At 43.8% G+C, this 14,453-nt stretch overlaps 1 long non-coding RNA gene across 1 annotated transcript; it reads right to left on the bottom strand.

The window, feature by feature from the left end:
• Positions 1–12,235: 12,235 nt before the first annotated feature.
• LOC130531659 (uncharacterized) lies at positions 12,236–14,082 on the bottom strand. The gene is made up of 3 exons (XR_008952169.1): positions 12,997–14,082; positions 12,620–12,685; positions 12,236–12,450 (listed from the first exon to the last, which is right to left on the bottom strand). It is a non-coding gene; the product is annotated as an uncharacterized LOC130531659 (long non-coding RNA).
• Positions 14,083–14,453: the final 371 nt, after the last annotated feature.

Here is a 14,453-nt window from a genome sequence, read left to right as displayed (position 1 = left end):
GGCTGTGGTTGGGATTTTTTTTCTTCTTATTCTCTCTTTCTTTTTCTCTGTGTGTGTTTGTGTTTGGCTAGCGTGTGTGTTGCGAATGGGTGTGTGATTATGCATGTATGCATGGGCTCTCTAGTGCTACCACCCCTCCCATTGTGCGGGCAGCATGTGCCAGCTTGGGTGCTGCGGGGTTCCTCTCGGGGTGGGTCCTCATTCTCTCCCAGGAGCAGTCGTCTTTTCTGGTGCGTGGCGGGTCGAGGGGGTCTGTGCTCTCGGGCGTGCGGGGACTCTTGTGGGGAGAATAGTAGATGCACTAGCAGAAAGAAAATAATCATCAATGCATCTCCAATGTCCCTGACAGGATGTTGACATCAGTTAGACAGTTAATGCAACATTCAGTTCAATCAAAGGAGCGAGCGTTTAAAGGGAGAGTTTAGAAGCAAAACAACCCCTCTAAAAACAAATATGTGACAAAAGGATCCGTCTTCTCTCTCTGAGATTTGTGCGACAGGCGCAAATCTTCTGTCATCTTTGTTTTGAGCAGAAATATTGTCCAGAGACTTGATTAGGCAGCTGGGACAACATGGAGTGAGCTGTGCAGCAATATCCACGTTCAATCTCCGGGGAACTCCAAGATGGCTCATCAAGGTGTTTGAATCGCAGGCGAGCGGCGTTGCTTCCATCCAGCTTGTTGGAGGAGAGGAGGACGACGATGATGGCTGGATGATGGCGCTCATTTATGCCCCTGTAATTAACGCTCGCTTACTGGGGACAGATTACGGTTTAGAGGAGGCAGCAAATCCGCCAAGCATTCTCAACACACTTAATACACCCTCACTCAACCATTAAATGGCGGCGCTCTCTGTGAACGTGGACATCTAATGAAGTCATTGGATGCACTCATAAGACAGGAAGTGGCTAATAAGCATTCATTTATGTAATTACTGCTTAACTGACAGAGAGGCCATTATTATTCATGACCATCCTCCAGGGGGACCAGGTCCCTGAAAGTCACCTGTTATACCCTCACCGCCACAGACTCCTTTGTATTATGTTTCCCCACACCTTTATACCTATCATATGTAAAATAAAATGTTGAGTAGCTCTTCTTTTCGAGACCAGAACATGCCGGAGGGATTAGAGCTCCCAGCAGGCTCAGGCTCGCCTCCGTGTCCTCCCTCCCTGGAGGAGGCAGTTGTTGAAGCCCCGGTCGGTCTTCTGGCTACAAACGTGATCCAGCCCAGTTTAAACAGATTTCAGAAAACCTGTTTGCATTCACTGGGATAAGGCGAAATGATTTTCCACTCTGCGTGAAGCTCTTGCGAGGACCACAGAGCAGAGAAAACGTGCACTAAATGATATAAATGATATAGGGTCTGGAGCCGTGTCACCATTAATGTGTCACCGTTGTTTTTACCGCCACCCTACCTCTTCTGCCCTTGTTTATCTCGTTACACCTGCCGCGGGCTCTGTTTTGCACGTGCATCGCAGCTGAAATAAATGACAAAAATACACAGAACCACCGAGGATCCGTTTTCTCCTGTGGTGGGCCAGACAGTGTGCACGCACGCTTATTAAGAGCCTCTAAGTGTGCGTTTAAAGCAGCCATTAATCTTCCAGACAGAAGTGGCTTGTGGGGGAGGCCTGACAGCGCGGGGCTAAGTGATACATGAACCCCGTCGAGGGTCCTGATGGAGGGATGGATGGGTGGATGAGAGGGCACATGCCCACCTTAGGTGACCAACGTTAGCCCGGCTCACAGCTCTGACGGGACCCTCAGCCAGAAAAACAGTCCAATTACGGAAGCACAGACAGACGGTGGAGCGAAGCTGTCTGACGGAGTGTTACAGCGGCTGCACCTCTGCGTGTTATCTTCAGGACGAACATGTCAGGTGAGGGGTGATAAGACGAGGTAGATTTCGCTCCTGCCTCATTTGTATTCCAGCATTAATTGATTTTATGTTCAAGCGTTGGGATCAGTTTAAATGTCGACTGGTGTGGTTTCTATTGGATGTGGCAATGATGAGTGACAACCACATGTTGAAACGGTTTAATGTTTCCTTAAAAATACTTAAAAAAAAGAAAAAACGACCCTCCACTTTCCTCATTAAAGAGTGGAAGAAAAAAACGTAATCACACTTCATTGTCCTCAGTAAACAAACACAATGACTTGAGTGCTCAGCCAATGTGTTTCATTTGGGGGCCAAACAATTACCAACAGGTACAAACCAATCACTTTGACAAATAATGTGGATGTGGAACAGAATCTGTTGATTCCATCCAACTGTTACGCGAGGGGAAGCCAGAAACGGGACCCAAAATGGAGACTCAGACAAACCTGACCATAAAAAAGTTTCATTTTCAAAATAAGCTTCAACACGTGGGTAATGCGCAGGGGAGTGAGGCCGAACTGGTAGCAGTGGCTCAGCCCTGCCTCCCAGGGAACTGGGAAAGAAGAGGAAAAACCAAACAAAAACCACTGACTCCTAACACCACCATTTAAATCCAAATGGGTCTTTTTTATTTTTTTGGAGCTGAGCATCAGATCCATGTCATGCAGCCGTGGTGGAAGTTACAGGAGCCGTATGGCTGTTTCTGTGTCTGTGTGTGTGTGTGAGAGAGAGAGAGAGACAGTGTGTGTGAGAGAGAGAGAGTTGCACTCGCACGCACACACACACACACACACACACACGCAAATAAAGGATGGCTTTAATGGTCTAAATATGTCCATAGAGGAGGAGGGGTGGAGACGACAGGCAGGGTGAGTGAGAAGATATGGACAGATTGAAAGAGAGAGCAGAGATGACATGGAAAAGAGCATAAGAGGACAAGTCACGAGGGATACAGGAGGGCAGAGAGCGAGAGCGAGAGAGGAGGAACGAAGAGAGGAGAAAAAAACATCAAGAAGTGCACGTAGAAAATCTGCTGACATTTTCTAAGCCAGCCTTATATTATATATACTTGACATATATGTACAGGCACACACACACACACACACACACACGGAGGCTGAACCCATCTGAAAAGCGGATGGCACAACAGTCTCCAGGGCCCAGTGCTTCATTCCACCCACTCATCTCTGCTGAGACGATTGAGAGAAAAAAGCAGGGGGATACAGAGAGGGGGCGAGAGCTGAAAAATGGGGAAAGTGGACAGAGAGAGAGAGAGAGAGAGAGAGGAGTGGAAAAGATGGGAAAAGCAAACACAGATGAAGGAAAGAGGAAACAAGGAGGAGGCGGCAGAGAGGAGAGAAAGTGGCGCTTGTGATTGCGTCACATCTGCAGTGGAGGAGAACTGACAGTCATCAGACGCCTGCTGAATGGCAATCTCCCTCCCTCGCCCGGTTTGCCTCAGTCACCCGAAAACGTCCTTGACTCGTGTGAGGCAGAGAGATTTCGCACCTGCTGATCAATTGTTTCAACAGAGGCTCCTGCGGCTCGCGTGATGAGCCTAATGCCACGTAGCCGCGGTCGATGGAAGTATTACAGTCGGATCAATGCTAGGCAGGAAATGTGAATTGAATGCAAGGTCCACTGTTTTCTATCAACAGTCATCAGCTGTCACCACACTATAGCTTCTAGATTGTTTCATAAGTATGGGTGGATCTTAAATGTCCATTTTCAGGAGATTTAAGTAAGCACTATAACCTGTTTTTTGTATTTTGGTGAAAGAATCAGATAATACAGGTCCAGCACAGCCTAGCATTAACGGGTGTTGCCGGGCAAACCTCAGAAACTGCAAGATCATGGAACACCAGCCTATCATTTAATATCAAGTGAATTCAAATAGAATCCTCCACCCGATATTATGATGATGCGCTACTTTTTCCACAAAGGAACAACATTTCTGATCAAGAAATTCTGATTATAGATACAAACATGTACTGTGTCTATGATGTGGCTGCAACACCTGGTTGCCAAAACAGAAATATTGTAAAATCCCCAACATATTTAGAAATTAGTGAATTTAAAAATGTGAAAGTGGTAAATTAGGTCTGAGGAGCAGAAACAGTAGAGTCAAGTCTGAGCTATGAAGTGGAGGAATACATAGAGATTCAAATTCTATGACATGAAAACATGAACATAAATGTCAATAATAATAGGTCACACCATTTACGGTGGAAATACAAACACGTTTTTTCTTTTGTAAAAGATCTTTTTATGGGGTCTGAGGTTGGAAACATTCATGAAAGATTGATCAGCCAGATAGTGATTTATTTTAAAATATGATTGTTAGTTTCCTGAGAACTAATTTTGTTAAGCACAACTTCCCACTGGGTCTGGAACGATAATTGTGGCTGGTTTGGCCTATACTTAATTTGATTCAACAAGGTCACTGTGTTGCTTATCTCTGCTTTGGATCTGGGTTATAATCAAAGAGAACTGTTGTGGCTACATCCAATTTTCCATTTCACGCATTTTACTTCAAAAGAGCTGCAGGTAAAACCACAGAAACTTAGATCAGATAAACCAGAACCACTTACCAAATGTTAAATATGGCTCAACTTTGTCTTTTTCAAGGAGCCCGAGCATTTAATCAGCTTTATACCTTTCATAGCCCCAATAAAATATATTTATTAGAGCACAAACCTCCCATTTTGCCTCCTCACGACAGAACAGTACCCAGGAAAGCTTTCAGTTCCATACTTCTTTCAGCTGTGTTTCCTGGTGGTTGCTGGGGATGTGCACCGGATGCCCCGACTGCACGACATCACCTTTGCGTCTAAAGCTGCAGAAATGTCGCAGCTCCCCAGAAACATCCCGCCTCTGTTTTTTTTCGCACCTGCATACTGCATCCTAATGTTTTCAGGAAGGTTTTACACAGGAGAGGTGAGTTAATTACACCTGATCCCGGATTAATTAACAAGCTGTGAAGACAAATGGCAGATTTCTCCCTGATGTTGACGTGTCTGGATCATAACGGTGGCGCTGGAGAGGACTGTAGGGATTTTCTTCCAAGTGATGACTGAGAGTGTAATGGAAGCTCATTAGCAGGCCCATTCACACAGGTGCACCAACACAGCATGTGTAAAACAGACACCTAATATACTCTAAAGGGAACTGTGTACTTCATCTTCACGTCCTAGCATTAGCCAAAGCCTTTGGGTTTGTGACCTTTTCCAAAGGTACTGCGCTTTGGAACACTCCTGTCAATCAATATATTTAGAGCTAAAGCTACAGGTAAAAAGGTTAAAATGGATTTATTGAGGCTACTGATGACGAGGCTAGTAACTGGTGTCTGGGTGCAGGGTAGGAACATGGAAACAAAACTAAATTACGCAGCTAAAAATAACTGATTCATTGACTTACATCTTTTATTGTCATTGGATTTTTTTTATTTTTGGACAACAGATCAGTAATCAAAGTTGATTCATGAGAGCACCGTCCCTGACCTGTGGACAATTTAATACCTGAAGGAAGAGGAAAACACAGGTGCATGACACCACTGGCTCAGGTGAAGTCAGGTCAGGCAGAGGTAAGAGAGAACCCTTTAAATATATTGACTGGTCAATAGACCCCGTAGATGAACATTAAAGTAATTTATCAATCAAAGAAAAAGCTTTTAGACCCAGTTAAATGGCGCGTGTCATGACTCTGAGAGCAGGACTCTGTCTAAATGCAGACTGCAGCTTTCTGCTCATCTGCTGGTTAAACAAGCACACAAAAGCCCTGTAAGCCACTATTCTGGCAACCATCATACAGATGTTCGAGCAGATCGACACCTGTTTAAACTCTGATCAGATGCCTGAAAGCGCTACCGGACGATGTCCGAGTTTACCGCCCAAAGCTGCTGCTGGCTGAGGGATCTCTGAAGAAGACGTCACCTGTGACATCTCCATTTTCCACTGCTGATGTCAGTGAGGTGCACAGGTAATGAGAAAAGTCTGCCGTGTCCATGGAGTGATTGCGTGCGTGTTCTTGGAAACTCCAAGTACCCCACTTTAACTGTTGTACATGTCCTCTGTCTTCTCTTATGTAGAACTTTTTAAAGAGTTGGAGATTATGGAGAGATTGAGGAGATAAAGTAAAGGACAGGAAGGATCAGGAGGAAATGATATGAGCAGATTATGAATGATTGAACCCAGGAGGATAAGGAGGAGGAGAGGTGTCCATTAGCCAGAGGCTCATTTATGTTGGGAGTGCTGCGGCGTCCTTCAGCCTCGGGTCAGTAAAGCTATTAGGATACACCAGCACACTCTGACTCCATAGGTTGTCCAGGGATCCACAGAGAACTTACTCTGTGTGTTACTGTCAGGGTAAAACTCACACTCACAAGGTGACAAATTGCCTCACCACCACACACACACACACAGAATCCCTGGGGTTCCAGTTGCCAATATGCTCCCCTCACTGTGTGTGTGTGTGTGTGTGTGTGTGTGTGTGTGTGTTTTATGGAGCACGCCACCATATTTCATTGTCAGCTCAATATATGACAGTCAAGCTGTGTGAGTGTCTGGACTCTGACATGAGTGAAGACTGTGTGTCATGTGCTATCTAAGGACGTCTGATAATAAAAAAATGGTAATTTTTCAAAGCCGGGCAGGGCAGAGATCAGATATCTGGTTTTGCATGATGCACCAGTAACACACTAGTCAATATTAGTGCACGGTAAACAGAACAGACTTGTCTTTGGCGTGTTTGTTGGCGCCTAAGAGCTGCTTTCCCCCATGTCACCATTAAAATCTTTTCCCCCCCTAAGACTCTTGCTGTCACAAAAAGGTTCTATGAAAACAACAAAACAAAACCAAGAATCAGAAAATGGATCAAAAATACCAACCGGCCCTGCTTATTTTGTCCTATGCTGCCTTCTTCTACACAAGCTCCAGTCCATCTGTCATTGCTTGCAGATTCATCTTCAGTCCTGTCTCATATGCTGATAACTATTTTCATTGATTTGACTTTGGTGACCCAGCCTGGAATTCCTACTGCCAAGGAATCGTTAATTTTATCTGCTCACCCAACTAATACATAAACCTTTTTCTAACAAGCCTGCTGCATTTTTATAGAACTACTGACTGATCGTGACCTGATCAAGAGCACTATTCATCACTTGGCTATACATCCCAGTCACCCCTTTCAGACCTCCTCAATTGTTCCCTTTTGGATTAGGACGGTTTATGGATGTGCTGCTACCCCCCCATGTTTTATTGGCTTGTAGACAATGTTTAACCCACCACGGGTCTTATCTGCCCTTTCTCATCTGCCCAATTAACTCTGGACTAAATGATATATGGTAACTGTAAAGAACAAATCCCTCCACTCTAAATGCCTCACAGCTTTAGCCCTTCGCAGAGCTGCTTCTTTTTCAAGCTGGAACTCCACATCACACCACTTAAAATGAGAAACAGTGTTAGAATAGTTTGCATCTAGTTTCAAACAAAACCGAGTGAGCCCTCGATTATTTCCAGATCATTTCAGATATAAGAACATCTTTGTCCAATCTGGGCTATTGTGCTCACGGATCCAGCTTTTTTTCCAAGGATGGGCTTTGGGAAATGAACTCTTAGATTGTTTTAAATGGACTATTCTCCGTTCAACAATAACAACAATGGTACGATCCCATTGTTGTTTCTTACAGTGTCATCTGTTGGGTTTGTAGCTGTATTCATCCTTTTACACGATGGACTCAAGCCTAGCACATATTTGATCTGCTTGTAGGAGCCCGCCATTCATTCAGTTTTCTTTAATCATATTATGGCGTGCGTGTGCACACGTGCGTGTGTGTTCCCTCCTGCGGCGCCATAATGAGACACACTAGCAAGACAGATCACGGCGAAGGTCAAACCAAATTGAGGCATCGAAAAAGACGGAAGGTGTGACATGTGTGCGGCTGTGAGCCACTAATGATGAATCAGAATAAATCTTTGCTAAATTATCAGGCAGCCATCATCCAGTGATGTCCTGAGGGGACGAGATGGGGAGAGAACTGAAGGACTCACCGTTATAAAACAGCACAAATTAAATATGAGCTCCTGTTTTGGATGTGGTTCATCAGAGGGGGAACAAGCTACAATGTGGATTAAAATAATCAAGTTATTATCATGTAATAAGCTGTGATTAATATTATTTGCCCGTGGTTTAATACGTTTGAATTACACTGTATTACAATTGTGATGCTGGCACCAAAATCTTTGTTTCTTTTCTTTTTTTCTCAACCAAATGAAAATATGTTAAACGCACTATGCTGTTGGAGTTTCCATTAAATGAAATAACTGATTTCTATAACAGTCCTAAACCAGATTGCCTGTCCTGTCTTGTGTGTCTTTTCAAAATACAGCTTTATTGACAACACTTCATTAACTAGACAGAATTCAGCACACGTCAGTAATAAATCCCAAATTTGGTGATAATAAGCACGACGGAGTCCCGCAGGGCTGCATACTTAGACCCCCTATTTACACACTGTATCAGCTGCACCAGCTGTTATCCCCTCACTTCAAATGCCTTGATCACTTGGGCACCTTTCAGTTATCTTAAATTCTCACAATGCAGGACGGCTCTTGCTGCTATGGCCTGCATGTACAATGTGCTTCAAGACATCAAGAAGCAGCTGTCAGATGGCAAACTCACTTCTTCTTTATGCTTCAGTCTCTGTCACGGTGCTTGGAATTGGGTGACGGGGCTGTAAAAGAAAAAAGTTTGTTGCACTCGGGGTGAAACTAAGCATTCTGAGCAGGAATGTGCCCTGCAGGCCAACACAGACTGGACATGGACAGCCCGATAAGTCCTTTATCTTATCGACAGAGTTTGGCTCTCACGGCGGAGCTCGGTTACACTTAGATGAGAGACCGGCTGATAACAGCCCCCTAGTAGAAAAGTGAAATATTAAAGCAGGATTGAACAAACATGATTAATTAATACCAACATTAGCATAAAATACAACAGCAATAATGCCTGCTAGTGTATATGTGGATACAAACAAAAGGAAAAGTTGCTCTGCACCAGTGGCACAGCTGGAGCAACACAGCGGTGAGCTTCACTGAAAAGGGAGGAGGAGGAGGTTACAGTGATGAAGATGTTCCTGTGTGTGTTTACATGCCTAGATTGTGTCTTTTCCAGGGTGAAAACAAAAAGAGCTTCACACAAGTTTAATAAATGCTTCATAGGACATGGCATGTGAAAAATCCCAGGGAAGATTCGATTCATATGGCCGTCAGAGAGGAGAGCGCAAGAAACAGGCAGCGTGAAAGTGAGCATTATGGTTTTTACTCACCTAGTGTTTATCTCTGTGCCACACTGCAAAAATATATGGAGCTGGAATCCTCCATCGATACTCCTTCCTATACACACATTTTCAGATATTGGGGGGGTGGGGAATCACCTACATGAGGAGACTGTCCCTGCGATTGATACTTTTTGCAGTGGGCTCCCTCTATTCTCCTATTCTTCCCTCTCAGCCTGTCAGGACGGTTACTCTGAGCAGTGAGAGCCAATTACTATGGTAATGAATGAAATGGATATCAGATGGGGTTTTTTTCTTTTATATTTCACCCATACTCATGCACACACACGCACACTTGGTCCTGTCTACACCTGTTGGTGAGTGTTGATTGCCTGATTTTCATGGGATCCCTCAGTGCTGCTCATCCCATACACATTCAGAGAAGCAATACAGCTGGAAGTTTAGGATTTTAGAATGGGAGAGGGCAGTATTTGTCGCAGCGTCAGAGACTGTGCGTTGAGAGGTGCGGCTCGGGCTTTTTTTGAGGTCATCGCTCTGTCTTCCTGTGACGGATCGGTTCATGTGACGCAGACTGTGGTCCTCAAGGCATCCTGTAATGTGTTTCATCAAATGTGTCAGAAACGCTCAGGGAGGACAGTAAAGTCAGGAGTCAGGTGTATTTTAGGACAGTGAGAATTTGCGGACTTCCTCATATTCCTACATTTTAGGGCAGATCAAAGATTGTGTCTTTTTAGAAAGAAAAAATCCCTGAATAATTGACATAAGATATACCTTTAAATGGGTTTTTTTATTCTGTTTTGATTTATTGTTTATTTTTTTTATGTTTTGTTATGTTTATGGGGAAAGTCATTTTAATTTTGTTTGTTTTCCTGGGTAAAGTAATGCAAAAGTGTAGCTTCACACGTGCAAATCCACGCACACAAAGAATTCTGTCTAGAGGAATGGCACTTTAGCGCCCCTAGTGGTAGCTTCTGCTTTTATAGGCAAGACGGTAATTGCCAGCCTGTGCCAATGACCTAAAGTTCTTCGGCCTTCTACTGTGGTCCATTACGCATCAGACGGTCTCGTGCGCAACAGATCACATGACCGAGTGATTGGGTCAGCTGTGTCCTCATTGTGTCTCAAGCGTATTCTCATCTGTACTTGGAGCTGTCCACCTGGGACCGGGGCACTCAGGACAGATGATGGTTTTAACCTGAGCAGGCGAACAGAACCAGGCAGTTCTGCACTTTCAGTCCTCCCTCTGCTTTCAAAGTATCATCTGTCATTGCCAAGTAGGTACACAAAAAAGGGCAAGCATGGAGATTAATACATGTTGTCAGTGTAGCTGGTGTTGCTAGTGTGTGTTTCCAGGCTGCTCCTGATGCCGTTGTCAGAGAAAGTAATCTCAGCAAGCAAAGGATGACCTCACCAACTTTTCAGGTTGCAGCCACAGTCCCACATTTTGTCCTTTAACATTCTACATGACAAGTGATGATATACCTTTGCTCGCTGTGTGTGTGGGTGAGAGACAGAGCATCACTCACAGGGCTGTACCATGTTTTTTAGACCCTCCCTGTAGCAGGAAGCAATTTCTTTTGTTATGACTGCTCACATAATCTAAATGTTGTTTTCCCCGTCCCTGACGTGCTGACATGAAAGCTCCAATCTGGGTTCGTATGAGAAGCTATGGGATATGACACTCAACTGTGCCATCATAGAAACCTGCAGGTAATGACTGAATATGCAGGATTTATCAATTAGCTATTACATACTGGATCATCCTTTAAAAAAAAATCAGCCCTGCTGTATTAAGTTTTCATGTATACCATCATTGTTCAATGAAGGCTGCTAAATATAAAATGCCACTTTAGATGACAAGCAACAACAGATACATGAATGAATGCCATGTGCAATTTCCTTTTGCTGCATGGAGATTTGACAAGATGAAGAGCATTTGCTTCTTTTCCCATCATTTGTGATGAGACCCGAAGGCAGACGTGACAGTTGCGGCTATATGTGTGCATGAGGGGGAGGCTGATTTGCCTCTCCATCAGATTACCTTGTAATTTTGTATGTGGAAAACGTCGCTGAGGTGTTGTGGAGGAGGACGCAACCAGCTGCTTTGCGGTTTAGCTGCAGCATTATCTGTTTTCAACTAATAGAGGTGCCTCGCCACACATCTGTGCAACATTATTCTAGCCAAACATGCCAGTGCTGGCAACCATTCTGACGGAATCTGAATAGCTGCTGTATTTTTAACAATTATCATCAAGAATGTTGGCACTATGTTGTAATTATTGGGGATGAATGCTGACAAATCAGTACATTTCCTCAAATTGCACCAGACAAATTATGCAAGACTTACTGTGCTCTGTCTTCAATGTTTCTTGCACAAAAATAGTTCTATTTAATCAGGATTCGACCTTAAAACAGCTATATTAGGTATATTTCAAGAGCTGCTTCCTACCATGGATCTAATACTTTAAATCTCTGAGACTGGGTATGTCTCGGGAGGGGCGGCGCACAAATTATTCTACCCTTTTCTCACTTTTAGGCTGGATTATTGTAATGACGTATAATCAGGCCCTCATAGAAATCTCCAAAGATTCTCAAGCCTGTCCAGTGAATAGTACACGTATTTCCTTCAGACTGAGTTCTACCCATCACATCCGTCCATATTGATCAAAATCCTCCCCCTTACAGTGAAAGTCCTCAATACTGATCTCTTAAAACCCGACCAAATCACCTTGCTCTCCAGGTGCTGGGCCGGGTCTTCAGTTATCACCCTCCTCTCTGTCTGGAAGCATCTTCCAGCCTTTGGAGCTCAGGCGCTCTCTCTACATTGGGGCACAGAGCAGATGAAAACCCGAGGGCTGACTCAGGCTGGCCCCTTTTTAATAGTATTGGACTGCAGACAGACTACCCAGGATGCACTGAGGAGAGATCCTCACTCCCCAACTTCAGTGCTCCACACTAACTAGTCTTTTCTTGACTCACCCCGCAACCGTTGCTGTTGAACCCTAATAACTGTGAATGCCCATGTTTATTTTAAGCAATTTATTGAGTTACCTAATCACTATTTACTTATTTTTACAAACAATGGTGAGAAGAGATTAAGAAGGAATTGTGACTGAGGTCAGTGTCACATTGTCACAAATGTCAGCCTGATCATTAATGAGGAATACACCAAACATCAGCACTTTTGTTGAGAGCGCGGCGTGTAGCAACGAACGGTGTCAGATCAGCTGTCGTCCTCAGTAGATGAGTCAGTGGAGGCAGCGCTGATGTCACACAGACCTGAAAACCGCTGGCAATTTCATTGCACAAAGTCTGATGTCATGATTGTTAGTGTCATTTTCCAGGAAACAAGAAATATGGAATAACTGATGTAACCAAGCATAAATGATGACCATTTAGTGTCACTATAGATAAGGTGTGTTCACAAGTTTATTGAAAAGGAAGGTACCTGGAGCTGTGATTGACTGGTTACTGCAGGTGGAGCAGGGGGAGCGGGTTCTCAGGAGGCAGAAGACTGACAGATGGATCAAGAGCCACAGACGTTTAAATTATTGGCCCAGAATTGACTAAAGAAACACGCATAATCTTCTGCTAGAGCATTTCCGTTTAGAGTAAAAGTGGTGTCAATGATTTTAAATGGTCAAAATTGACTTTAACAGAAGCAGAGCACAAATATTTCAGCGTCTCCTCTGCGTTTTCTGACAGTCACCTCCTTCTCACAGTCGCCTCAGCAGCCGCGAAGCTTCAGCAGCTTGTAATGACTCTCTAATGTTTGACAAATATTGAAGTTGGCGACCGAAAACAACAAAAAAAAGGCAATTGTACCTTGCACATAAGAGCAGCTCAGCTCTGTTTGGGCTTCCACTCTGTAATTAAACTCCACATTTGTCACGGTTCAGTGAGCCCCTCTGTTGATGCACTCTATCAGCTGATGAGCACAGGAACAAAGAGCTGCAGCCCAACACTCACGTCCAGGGACCTCTGTGCGTATAAGGATTTTTAAAAAAGCTGCTCTTGTATTTGAAATAAGACTCCTGACTCCAGGTTTATATCAGAGCGCAGCAATCTACTGCATTTTAAAATTAAACTCAAAAATCACACAAAATCACTGAATTTGATTCATCACTATTGTTATTATGCATTTGCGAGTATAATTAAAGCAGCAGTAAGAAGTACTTTTTCCACCATATGTGTGTTTAGCTCACCTGTAGTCTGGGAATCACTGCTAAACAAAATCAGATGTCTGGTTTGATGTGACCATGGAATTATGCAGGATATTACAGAGTGCACATAGTCTCACTGCACAGGTGACAGATATGAATATGAGAGGTGAAGATTAGTGAGACCCCGATGCATCAGACAGGTAACTGCTCAGTGAAGCGATTCCACGGGTACTTTTTAAATAAGTAAACAAATAAATGAATGAATGAATAAATGCTAATGATCTTTCATTGTCTTTAAGCCGATATTTTTCCGCTGCAGCAACTTTTGATTGTCACTTATTGCCGACGACTCCGGCACAGAACAAGAACAAGGAATTTAATTTGATTTAGTCAAGCCTGGAAAGCCTGAAATGCAACTGCGAGCTGCTCCCGCCTGCTCCTCGCTGCACCGACAGGCAACAGGGAATGTTCCGTCTCACCCCACCGATGCTGTCTACTATCTGTCTCATTTTTCACATCTGTCGCCGTCTCCTCGCTTCTCGTGGAAAACAACGGCGACAGATCTTTTCTCCTTTGTCGCCACTGAATCTGCTGCGGTGATGAGCCGCGTCGCCTCACCCCATGCTCCATTTTTCTAGGTCTTTTGAAATGTCGTGGACGAAGCTGCAGGAAATCAACTGCACCTCTTTCGCTGAAACAAAACCATTTTCACCCTGGCTAATTGTGTGTCGAGGTGCCACACCTGTTTAATTTTGCAGTTATTACATGTTCATATTTAAGTCTTGGGGAAAAGGGGCCTGCAAGAGGCTTTTTCAAAATAAAATACACTTTAGTCAAACTGATGTGTAATAATATTCAATAATGTCACAGACGTGCATCAAAATAATTCACACTATTAGCAAGTTTATGGATACAATATTATCCTTAACTGGTTTTTCTTCCTAAATTGGCTTTAATGATGGATTTTATATGAGAAAGCATAAGGTGTCCCAAAAACATATATGCAAAGAACAACTAAAACAAGAAGTCCCAAACCTGCACTCATTGGTGCAGCTGAGAGGCTGAGTGTCCTACAGCTGCTTTCTCACGTTGGCTTTGTCTTTTTACCTTGCTTGAAAT

The sequence above is a fragment of the Takifugu flavidus genome, chromosome 1 (genome assembly GCF_003711565.1).
Source record: "Takifugu flavidus isolate HTHZ2018 chromosome 1, ASM371156v2, whole genome shotgun sequence".
In the NCBI taxonomy this organism is placed as follows: Eukaryota; Metazoa; Chordata; class Actinopteri; order Tetraodontiformes; family Tetraodontidae; genus Takifugu; species Takifugu flavidus.
This window is presented reverse-complemented; position numbering and strand designations above follow the sequence as displayed.